At 38.4% G+C, this 12,799-nt stretch overlaps 1 long non-coding RNA gene across 2 annotated transcripts; it reads left to right on the top strand.

Annotated features, from left to right (window-relative positions):
• The first annotated feature begins 277 nt into the window (after positions 1-277).
• Positions 278-4,160, top strand: LOC147893483 (uncharacterized). Of its 2 annotated transcripts, XR_015542199.1 has the most exons (3): positions 278-482; positions 868-1,007; positions 2,917-4,160. It is a non-coding gene; the product is annotated as an uncharacterized LOC147893483 (long non-coding RNA). The 2 variants fall into 2 exon arrangements; XR_015542198.1 differs by having other exon boundaries at positions 291-482; positions 868-4,160.
• Positions 4,161-12,799: the final 8,639 nt, after the last annotated feature.

Below are 12,799 nucleotides of genomic sequence, written 5' to 3'. Positions count from 1 at the left end.
ACCCCGCAATGCCCCCCTGTGTGTGTGTGTGTGTGTGTTCCCTGTCCTCCTGCCGCCCTTTCTCTATATCTCGTTGTATCAACAATCTTAGCCATCTCTCTCTCTCTCTATATATATATATATCAACGATCTTAGGGGGGGGGGGGGTGTGTGTTTGATCGTTGGGATTGACGTCTAGGAAGCCATTTTTAGTCGGTTTGTGTGATGTTTAAGAAAACACTCTCTCTCTCTCTCTCTCTCTCGTTTCCTTTGCTTGTGGGTAATCCCAAGCGGTTAAGGGGGGGGGGGCACGTGGCGGACAACTGTCCTAGGAGAAAACCCTGGCCGAGTTTAAGGCGGTTGTTCCAGGAACAACCGACTTAAAACTCTTCGTCTTCTACAACCTTCGATGGCCAAGCAAGTCGGCTCTCATGGGAGCTCTTAAAGCTTCTCTTTGTGTCTGTGGCTATGGTGTTTCCCATTTTCTTCGTCTCCCTCGTCAGGTACTCTCCCTTGCTCTCCTTGGTATCCTCCTCTTATCTTACCCCTGCCATGGTCCTTTTCGGGAGCTTTCTTCTCCATCGCCTCCTTCCTTCTTCGCTAGATCTTTTCCCCCTTTGCTCCCTTCCCCTTCTTCGCTAGATCCTTTAGCCTCCGCTTCCTCCCCTAGATCTGTTCCCTTCTGCCTCTGCCCTCCCCCTCCCTCTCGCTTGATCGTCCCTTCGCTCGTTCCTCCCCTGCCTTTTGTAGATCTGCCCCTTTTGTTGTTGATCCGTTCCTACAGACGCTTTTGCTGCCGCATGCTTTTGTCAAGTGTCTTCTTACGAGTTTCACGCTTTATATTTCCATATTTTCGATCTCTTACCTCCGTCTTTGCTTTGCTTGCAGGCCTGTTTCAAGAGAATTCAGAGCTGGGACCCTGTGATCGCTCTCAGGCACGGTTTTTTTTGTTGTTGTGAGGCGTATGGTATCGGAGCGTGACTTCTGCGGCATATTTGATTGATGTCTTGAAGCAGGAATATTGCAAGGTCGCTGGCATGTTCTACAGGAGTCTACATCGTGTTCTTCACCAGATCGAGATATCTCTTGTGTTTGTTTAAGATATCTTGAGATGTTTCTTTCTGCTGTTAAAGGATCTTGCCCCTATGGGTGCGCTCACGGGGCGGATCCACCTGCAATAAAGGCTAATTTTTGTGTTGGGAGGGGGGATCTACGCCCTCCTGGAGTGGTGTGCCTGTCCTGCGTTTTAAAATCGTATCGTAATAACTCTCGGCAACGTAATAGAAAAAAATCCCGGTTGAAAGTAAAATGTTTTAACGGTGAACGATTTAACGCTATCTTATACCCAAGGTTCGACGATTGGTCGTAAGTATGATGCCTTCCTCTTGCCAATCAAGTGGCCATAACACGATCAACGGGGCATGCTTGTGGGGTAAGCAAGAGCACGTGACAGTTCTTGCGGCTCATCATCTTATAAAATTGGGGGCATCTAGATTGGCGAGAAAATACCATGACGTGACGTTGGGTATATAAAACAGAAACCTTTATCATTCCTTCCAAAGGGAATAATTTTATGCAATATAAAGGATGACGACATTTGCACTCTGCAAGGAAAATATGGCATGCACCTGAAAGCTCAGCAATGATTTACAAATCAGACGGCGGAAATGTTAACAATACAAAACAATACTCAGCACTGGTTAGGTAGACGTTGATTATATAGATCAAAGCATCAGGAGAGTCGGAAAGGTGGTTAGCTGTTCTGCGTACATGTTTTCTACGTTTCTCGACACAATCACTGCTTTGAATCCTGTTCTTAACCTTGGTCTTGTCTAGCGGGTCCTATAAGGATATCGTGTGAGGGATGAAAATTTTGTAGGAAAGTAATATAGTCCCTCACATGAAATTTGTGTAGGAAAGCAATATTGCGTGTGCTCAGTTTCCTGAACGCAATTCAGATACGTATGATCCTATTGTGAGCATTATCTTAGCATGTTGATTGCTGTGATTCCTAGAGGGAGTATCATGGCTGTTTGCAAAGATTACACTGACAGCTGACCAAAAACTTTTGTTGATCGGCTGGTGGGTGGTTAGAGGGGTCTGAAGACAGCTTGAAAGTCTATATTAGCTCTGCACTGGAGTTGATGCATCTTGTTGTCAGCACTTGCTTTTTGCACTTTTGAGATGTATCAACGTGCGCTTCTGCTGATCATTTCAACACGTGTTTTGGGCTAAGTCTTTGAGGTGGCTCTATTGCTTGAAATCTTGGTGTGTGCACCCCTGCCTGACAGTATGTGGATGTAGCCTCTGCCACAGCTTCTCAACGATCAAACCAGCCCATAACTCCTTAAGTTTTGGTTAATTATCTTTCTGTAGATGGGTCTGTCACTGTAAGTTGCAAGGGGCCATTTTGTTTATGTAGGAACAGTTCTTTGGCTAGTTTCTTCATTCGTGTCTTTTGCTTATGCAAAGAGTCAACGGATCCACTAAAGAGTTAGAGATACGTGTCTTGTTTGACTTGCCATACTGATCAGAAAGTGCGGCTACAATTGAAATGTTCATTGACAAAAAGTACAACGCTTGTGTTTTTTTCTTTTTCAACAGAAATATGCTGCATTGGGGGAAGACCTGGTCATATACCTCTCTAGAGGACCCAAATAGCTGTCCACAGTTTGCTTTGTTGCACAATATTGGCCGGTACATTGACACTTTAGCGCAAGCCAGATGGAAATTTTATTAATATCTAATGACCAGTGCATTATGGGAAGCTTTTACAACCCCTCGCAATTGGTTGAGTCTCAATATGCACTGATGTCAGCGAGTCTTGATTGCGATGTTTAATATTTTTAATTAAATTTGCCAGCATATTATTGAGAGCGTTTATTCTATGAAAGTTTGCCTGTAGCAGTTGAAATTCACAGCTGACTTGTCCTGCAGGAATCAAACTTTGTAGTCATCCACAATGTAAGCACTTCTGTTTAGCAAGTGTTGGTTCTGTGTTAAGGTAACATTGTCAGTGACAAGCTTCAAAATAGCAAATGTCTGAAGCTATAGTCATTCCCATTGTAAGCACTTAAATTTTGCAAAGGTAGGCTTCGTGTTAAAGGTGATATTTGCAGCGATACAAGCTTCAAAACAACAAATTTGATATCATGCTGAACTTTCATTTTTTGCATTTAGAGTTCTTAGATGACAGTCCATCTCAAATGACCAGTTGTGGCTTTCAGAGTTGTGTGTTTATTCCCATCTGGTATGTGCAATGGACAAATAGACATGTATAAAGGTTGATATGCCATGTAGCTGCTCTGTGGAGCATGCTGTCCTAGGGATTCTCTATTGTTTTCCAAGGGGAGTTCCTTCAGTTGGATGCTGTTACGACTCTTCTTCAAGTACTTCTCCGAGAAGTGGCCAGGACCTTGAACCTCTGCGAGAAGATTCTTTAAGTGTTGGAATATTTGGAGGGACACTTATGTTTTTTTTCTGGTACTCTTCAATTACTGATGTGTCTCAGTAGTGATTGTTCTATCTTCTAGTAAGTAGCTGCAAAAATTTGATCCCAAACGTTTCTTTTCCTGTAGTCTTGCTGCTCCAGGAACCAATTCCTTTCACCAAAAGAGATGCTCAGCAGGTGACACTGTGATGTTGGATTATGTTTATTCTCCAAGAGCTCTATTTTCTGTAGGTTTTGCTGCCTCCTGCAGGCATCAAAGCCTTTCATTTCTTAACAGAGGGAAGGTGCTTCTGCGATGTTCTGTTTGCTGGAGCACTTCCAAGTGAAGAAAGGCTAGTCCTTTTCTGTCAAAGCAGTATTCATGGTATTGTATATTAGACAAGCTTCATCAGCTCCATTGCTGCAACCAATATTAAGTATGAATATGGTTGCTGCAGCTCCTCAACACCAAGAGCTATTCCTCCTCTCTTAGAGTGATGTCAGTGAAGCAGATTTGTTTTTACTAGCACTTTTCCCCCTCTATTTTCTCTGAGGGGTGATTTTGAGCTGGAGTCTTTCAACCTTTGGATTGAAAAAGTGCAGGGTACCACTACAATGACATTTAACTGATCAGCTGTGCTTTTCTGGATTTTGCATGGACCCCATGCATTGAATCATAGGTGCAGGTTTGTAAGTATCTTGAAAAAGCTTCTCTGACATTTTTTGGAACCAGGCAGTACTTCCAGATGTTCCATGGTGGTGAAGCCTTCAGTATGTAAAGTATCTTATTTGAAGGTAGGTTGCTTGAAGGTGTTATCTTTCCAATACAGCAAGAGACATGCAAGGGGTTCTTATAGATTGCAGCTCAACGTTCACTGTGTATTGAGATGTACGGTCTCATGTCATAGAAATACTGCCATTTTATTATGACTATCTACAAAGCATGCTTGTGCTTGTTCTCTAAGCAGCAATAAAGCCGTTGCAGGTGGGGAGGAGGGATATAATGGGGTTCATTGTCCAGAAATTGATGCGCAAGGGATTTCAGATTTATCTAGTGCTTCTCAAACATGTGGCTTGATATTTTATCCCTGGCAAGGTATGCTGTCTCTTTGTTTTTGCTTACTGTATTATTTCAATCATTTGTCTACTCAAATGTCTAATTTTTAGCCATTGCTCCAAAGTGATATAATTTTCATGCATGACTTTTGAATCGAGCAGTCACTGCAATTTTATTTTTTTAAAACTGCAGTAACCCAGTTTATACTAGGGGGTTGCAGATAATTATCCTGTTGGTTATTTTCTTTTTTATGTTTGAGCCATTGAGTTGGAATGCTCTATATAGTTGTGAAGACCACTTAGCATACCAATCGCCCATACTTTCATTTGCTATGTTCACATTCTTCATTGTAGGGTACCAAATGCCCATACTTTCATTTGCCAAGTTCACTTTCTTGATTGTAGGAATACTTTTTCCATCTTGTTGACTTGTTCCCAGTAGCATTAAGTCAGAATGCAAAGAGCTAGTGCCTGCATCTTGAATATCCATATGAAGAAAATGGTGTAGGGTGATCGAAAATGTATCACGAAGAGTTAGACAGACTACCTCTAGGTTTAAAGGGTGTAAAGGGTGATTCCTTTAGTGAATACGAAGGTAACTAGGAGTACCTACACATCCAGTTCTTAAAGTCCAGGTTTAAAGTGAGGTCTAGTTTTGTTGGGTGGTTCTTGAAGTGAATATGAAGAGTATAGACATTTGTATCTTTAGGCTTGAATATTTAATGCATTAACTTCACAACTATTATTTATGCTTGAACTTCTAATGTATTAATTTCATGACTTAGGATTTTATGAAGTTATATCTAACATGTCCCAAATTTAATAGAAATTAATATCCTGCCAGGGACACAAACGGCTGCTGTATGCATTAAAGCGGAAGTGGTCTCCTGTTTGCATGGAGGAGGAAGTTGTGCAGCCATTAGAAATTAGAGAATTACAGCAAGCTAGATGAAATTGATGATGAGTGAAAATAAATGTGTAACAAAAGGGTGAAGAGGTTGGAGGATGTTTTTGTTCCCTTGTTCATATAAAAACTATCCTCGTGAAAATGTGTATTTCCTTGGATTGGCAACCATTTAGATTTTGCATGTTTTAGAAAGGGTGCAAACTCCCGTCTCTAAAAGACTGCTATATTGCAGGGGCATATCCATAATACAATAATTTTTTTCAACTTTTCAATAATAGTTGACATCACTCTAAAGATTGAGAATACACTAGAGTATAAATGGAGAGAGTCTCTACCTAGTGTAGCATTTGATGACAACGCCAGAGAATAAAGATGACATTACACTAGAGAATACATGGAGAGTATGTCTCCTTAGTGTAGCATTTGCCTAGTTGTGGCATTGTAAATGTTAGTGTAGCATGTGCCTTATGACCCCCCACCTTAATGTTGGAGGCCTTAATAATATTAGAGGTTTCATTAGAGGGGACCTTGCACGATGGTTAGGCTCTTCATTCTTGGAATAGGTGTGCTCTTGCACCTCCAAATCTTAAGGGAGGCATTGTTTGCCTGCTGTTTCTAATATGAAAGGCATAATAGTAGTCTAGTACATCTAAAAGGGGGTTTTGTGGAGGGGTTTATTTGAGACTGTGAAGGTATCAAAGCAATTGCATGTATGGAAGAGAGGATGTAGTAATTACACCGTGATATGTTCACCTATCTGCCCATAACCCGGTGGGTGGGTGTATAAGCATGTTCTTGTGTGTGGAGAAATTCAAACACAACACAAAATTGTAGAATTGCCAGTATTTACCATTTACCACTAATACAAGATAGTACTAAACTTTTCGAACATTGTATAAAGTATCATATGGTCTTGTAATGTAGTCATTACACATGGAGCCCAATGATCCCAATGATGGTACGTACTTGTGGGCATAGATAGATAGATAGATGAATTGTTTGTGGGAAATATATTAATCTGCGGGGAATGTGTATGTTGGCGTGCTGGAACGTTTACCATGTGGGCGGCATCAGTATTTGACATCATAAATGTCTCTTTTAGCATCTTTTTTTAGCATCGGAAACGCATGTGTACCAAAACACTTTGCACGAACTTAAAAAATGTTCAAAGGCATTTTCAAGCTTGAATCCACATAGCACAACACATGCACAACACGTTCACACCACAATTCTTATTAGGTAATACACTGAACTATTGATGTCAAAAAAAATGTTTTGCGGCAACATAACAAGTGTATCCCAACAATTTTACAAACATGCAAATTATTACTGGTTGCTAAGGCAAATAAGCACCAAAACATTTGTTCCAACATACAAATGATAACCGATTGCTACAGCAAATAAGCATAAACTCCCAACCTCATCCAAATAAAGCATTTTCTATTGTCAAGCATAAGTGTTTCTTCTAGCAATGTAAAAGTATATGTACTAGAAGACTTGCACAAACATACAAAACATTACTTGGTATCCCAAGAAAAACATTCTCAACCTAAAAACCACCATGGATAAATGATTGCTTAAATTTAAAGGCAAATAAGCATAAACTCCAATCCATGTAAAACCATGTACCAATACATTTGTACAAACATGCAAATTTTAATTGATAAGACAAATAAGCATAAACTCCAATCCACAGCATTTACTAATGCCATCATAAATGTGCTTCTAGCAATGTAAAAGTATGTGTACTAAAACACTAGCACAAAAAAAACGAACATCAAAACATCATTCCTTGGTATTTTAAGAATAACATTCTCAACCCAAAACCCACCATGAATAAATGATTGCCTAAAATCAAAGGCAAATAAGCATTAACTCTAATCTATATCCATTAACACATCCACGTAAAACCACACCATTTAGAAATAACACCATAAATGTAGTCTTATAATGATGTAACAAAGCATATATAAATATCATACAAATGACCATTTATGCCCTTTGTTAAAAAGTGTAAAAAAGATTTTTTCAAACTACGTCCATATATATACATCCTTCAATGTCCTCTACCATGTATGTCCACAATTGACATAGTTACTACATATGAAAGCAACACTATGCAAACGCTCATCACAAATGTGCCAACTATGCAACACTTAAAAAGAGCATACAAACCACTATTCCTTCATAAGGAAACAACAAAGCACAAATACAATCATATTTCGTTCACTATTTGGAGACACTCAATCTTACAAAGCTTACACAATGAACTAGATAATCTAGTAAGCGTACAACATGGCATATATATGTTTCTTGTTTTGTGCGCAAATGTAGATATAGATATTGGTGAGGTTCAATTCTCCTTAGCGTGATTTGAGGAATTGTAAAGTTAGGAACATTTAAACTTGTTTGAAAGGTTTTTGAAGTCATTTACGAAGAAAAAGTAAATATTTTCCATTAAAAACAACACAAGACTAAGGTACACAATCATTTTAATCGAGTTGGGAAAATTCTCTTCGCACATTGCATATTTCAACAACCTCTTACTCTGTTATTGATTTGGGCATTGCTAAAGGTGCATTACCTCTCGTACAGTTTTGGGATTAAACTTGTACCTCTCTCAGAACAACATGAGGCACTTGCTTGACTTTTATTGCTTACGCCATGTGATCAATGGCACTTGACCTTCCATCTTGATGTTTTAAGGTACCAAAGTTACTTCATTTGTCAAACTAGCAATGACTTTCATTTGTTACATTGGCTTGAACTTTTGCAACTTTTTGCTTAGGGATTCATCTTCTATAGATGTGAGATTTCCATATGATATGGGGTTGATCTTGAATAGAAGTTGGAATCCCAAGTAATGATTCTTCTACATTACAAACTCTTTGAAGCCTTTTTGAATCCCATTCTAAATTTGGAGTTTTCAACCCCTCTGTTGATATGATTTGTAGAATTGCACCATCTTTGTTTGCAATCTTTTGAGATCATTAAGGTGCTCAACCTTAGTCCTTCAAACTCATTGGAGTATTCAACCTTGGTGTTTTGGCATTATCAACTTTGGTGTCCAAGTCCCAGTCAAAGTTTGCACATAGCTAATTATGACTTCCTTTAGATAATTATTCCTTTCTATGTGGCATTATCAACTTTTGGCTCAAAGGTCTAGTCAAAGTCTCCACCATAGCCATCAATTATGACTTCCTTTGGATCAATATTTGATTCAATGGAAATCATAAATATTTTTACTTTAAGCTCTTCTTCTTATTCATCCCAAATTTGTGGTTCTATTTGTATCATTATAGTATCAATTTTGGCTAACATTTTTACAAAAATTGAAATCAAACATGCTCACAAATTCAAGATTTACCAAAACCACAGAAACCAAGAACAAGGAAACAAGTGGGAGAGAAGAGGAAGAGAGAGCAACACTGCATGGGGTCCAATCTGCCCCCCCTAGATGGTGGATCTTGCTTTCCATCTAGAGTATTTATAATTGTAATTCCAAAAAGCAAAGAGCCAATAATAGTACATCCAAAAGCATCCCTTGTCCATAATTAGATGGATTGCTCAACATAGCTCCACAAGCTTAAAATATCACAAGGCTTAATATGCCCTCTTCCACAATTAATTAAAACAAATTAGCCCACGGCTTAAATTTTATTACTTTACAATATGGCCCATGGCCTTTCACAGCCACCATTAGATACTTCGATTAATCCAAATCACCTTCACCATCTTTGTTCCTTGTTATCCAACTCATCATCTGTACTCAAGCTGCCAATTGTGTTAGTTATTACAATCAATTGATGAATCATCACACCAACTAATCCCAACACAATTGTACGCTTGATATACAGACATCAAAATACACACCTTGCAACCAATTGCAATAACACCAGTAACACTAGTGACATTAGTATTATGGAATCACCCACAATACTAACCATCTAGCTTGGTAAAAACACAGGTAGTTAGGCGTCCCTAACTAAACCCCACAAAGCATCCACTAGGACCCCAGTCGTGTCCAGTACGCTCCTATGGAATACTTTGCCATAGTCACACTTGACTAAAATAAAATAATTTCCATAGCACGAAATATCAGAAATACAATTCCGTAACAAACATCGGGTTTTGAGTTTTGCAATTATTAATAGTTGGTAATGCTTGTATCCAATTGTTTGTATCACTATGGGAATGACCTTCCCAAATATGCTTCATTTCATCTACTCAAAGTTATAGTGGAGAAGGTGTCATCAACGCCTCCTATATTAATGGGCTTAATTTCGTAAGTAACAATATGATTACTCTTACTACTATGCTCCTATTTTGGATAGTGAGTCTATCAGATACCCAATCACGAATTCCACATGCTTCTCTCAACCATGGCCTACTCAATAGTATTTAATATGCTATTGATGCCTTGGACAGATCAAATATGGTGAATGGCATGGCAAATTTTACTTGTGTGAGGTTGATAGGTGCAAAGTTTACAATTCTTGGTGGCTTCTTTTAGGAATGATTAGTAAGTCTTATGTGAAATGGTGCTTGCATCATTCATGGAGGACTAGCTGGTCAGTTAACGCCTCTAGTCAGCTGCTTCCAAAGGCATATCAGCCCCTATATATAACCCCCATTGTGGTGGGCATAGATTTTGATACCACTCTTGCAAGCTATAATATAGCCTCTCAAGAGTGCTCACTAGAGACACTGAAGCCTGTATCCATGTCTAATCCAGGCTTTATAAGTGCACCAAGGCACTACAGAAGTCTCGTGGAGGTAGGGGTGCGACAAAGGCACTAGTAGCAACAATTGACCTTAACACACTTGTAGACTCATCCAAGGAGTAGAACACATAGCTGCAAAAAGGGAACTAACAGACAAAGTTTCGGGCTCCTCCCATAGCCATTGAAGTCCTCATCAAAGGTACACAAATAGGAGAGAGCAATAGATTATGGCTGCACCCCGTGTCCATGTAGTGTGGTTTATGAGTGTACTATTTTATAGTACATTTTGGGTCCTCTCTTACATTCATATTTAGCAGTTCAAAGATTTAGAAGTGTAACAGTGGATAAAGGTGGTTATGGTTCCAAGGGCCCATGGATCGACATAGAAGTGGATCAGAAGGTCAAGCTAAAGGCTATGTTTCAAGAAAGAGAAAAGATAAGTAGAATTTACTATTTTTGAGCTTTTATTCTAGCTTCTTTGGATGGCTTCAAAGATGACTTTGGGGAGAAACTACTTGATCTAGAAGGTGAAGATAAGGAGCTACATGGTTGCTAGGATGCTTTGGAAGGTGCCACCAAGCAATGAATTGAAGCCTAAGAATCAAAAGGATGCTCCTAATAAGGTAGTGAAAAATGTTAAACCAAATGATGTGGCTTGGAAGGTGCCACCATAGGCAAAGAATTGAAGCCTAAGAATAAAGTGAATGCTGCTACTAAGCTAGTGAAAAATGTCGCGCCACATGATGTGAAAAAATGGAAGGAGGGGGACATGGATGCATTATCTATGATCATTACCACAATGTCAGATGTAGCGATTTCACACATTCAGTTGTTGGAAGATACTTCAATAGATGATTGTTTTGCTATGAGGGAGGACTCTTTATGTAACAACTTTGGGTTCTATGTGCATCCACTTATATTAAAATTTTTGCAACTTCAAGTTGAACTATTGATAGAGTAGGTATACCAATACTTGCTTTAGGATCACTAGGTGTTGTGTCAATAAACAATGAGTTTTTGTTGAATGATTTCTGTAAATTTTGTATTTAGCAATCTCTAGAATGTGCTTTGGGCATTTGAAAGGCCGAAAGGCATGAAAGTGATCTTTGCAGTATCTTGTCATTGGATTGAAATTTGTTAGTAGTCATCAACTAGATCCAATGATGTAAAATAAGTAGAGGCTCCTAATTTATCGAGGAGATCATCAAGTTGCAATAAGGAGTAAACATCATGTTCAATAACCTTATGCAAAGGTCAATAGTCGTGATATAGAACCAATGCCTCTCTAGATATAACCCACAAACTTTGAGGTCGATGAAAGTCTTACCATATCTTTGAGTGCTTCATGATTGCTTTGGTTTCTATACTTTATCGACGTCTCATACCCATTTTGATTGGCCTCCAGTTGGGAGTACAAATTATGTAAAATTCAAACAAGATGTTGGCATGACTTTTAGACACAATTGGCTACTAGAAACACAAAGTAGGCAAGAGTAGAACTCAATTACATAGCCAAAAATAAGAAACCAAAGCAAGCAACAACACGACTTATCCACAAACAATAAAATAAATCAAACACCAACAAAACCAAAAAGCATAGCAAGAAAGAAAAAAAAGGGAGGAAAGGTTAAAAAAAGTTACAAATAAGATTAGCAGAGAAATGCTAGAATGAATGAATGATGGAAAGCATGTGTTGGAAGAAAGTAGAAAATGGAAAGTAATTAGGACGATTGTGCAAGTGTTCATGAGAGATCAAATACGGGAAGGTTGCATAAAATTTTTAAAAACTATTTACAAATTTCATTCACCCTAGAGTTTCATTTAAAACACCTTGAACATAGTTTGCAGATTTCTCATTTATAGAGCAAGCTTCATTAGCTCTCACATCAATCATTATTTAAGCACTCCTAAGGTTAATTTCATATGCATTCATGGTATGTGGCTCTAAAAGAGCTAGTTTGCACATCTTTGCAGATTGTTAACTACATAAAAAAACGTATAACGAGTGAGTACAATTACTTACGAGCACTACCTCAAAGAATTGAACTTTGCAAGTTCCATAAACTTCTTGGACATGAGTATTTTGTAATTTCCCCATAGTTGAAATCATGCTCATAGGTTACTATAAATACACCTCCCCCACTAATTTGAACATAATGCAAAACTTGATATATGCATGCATGCAAATATGCATCTCCATGTCTAGATGCAACTTATGCATGTATGTATTCCTTGAAGATTGGGTTAGTAACATCCATAAGAATGGCAACATTGACCGCCACATTGATAGATGGTCCCTATTATGGGGTAGGATAATAGGATAGTACTTGCAGTTTCACAAGATAAAAGAGATGCATTTGGACTTCCACAAAGAAGATAATGCATATCATGGTGCAAATATTTTGTGAGCTTGAAGAACCATACATTGGTTCTCTTGCATCATGATCTTGATAGTATCAATTTGGAGTGGATTAGTTTGGCAATGCCAAGACTATTAGAATTGATGTTCTTTAACATGTAAATGAAATTAATTAAAGTTCTCCTATCTATATAGATATAGTAACGCATTTTCATGTGGGAAATCATGGGCCTCTGGTTGCAATTACAAAAATGTTATCTTAGAAAGAGTCCATGAGCTTAATGTGAATAGTCACATGAATAGAATTTTCAAACTTAAAGGGAACTCCATTAGATCAACAAGAT

This window comes from Dipteris shenzhenensis, chromosome 15, assembly GCF_047967505.1.
Source record: "Dipteris shenzhenensis isolate YYH24624 ecotype China chromosome 15, Dip_SZ_1.0, whole genome shotgun sequence".
Classification (NCBI taxonomy): Eukaryota; Viridiplantae; Streptophyta; class Polypodiopsida; order Gleicheniales; family Dipteridaceae; genus Dipteris; species Dipteris shenzhenensis.
Note: the sequence above shows the minus strand (reverse complement) of the source record. Positions and strands in the feature narration are given on the sequence as shown.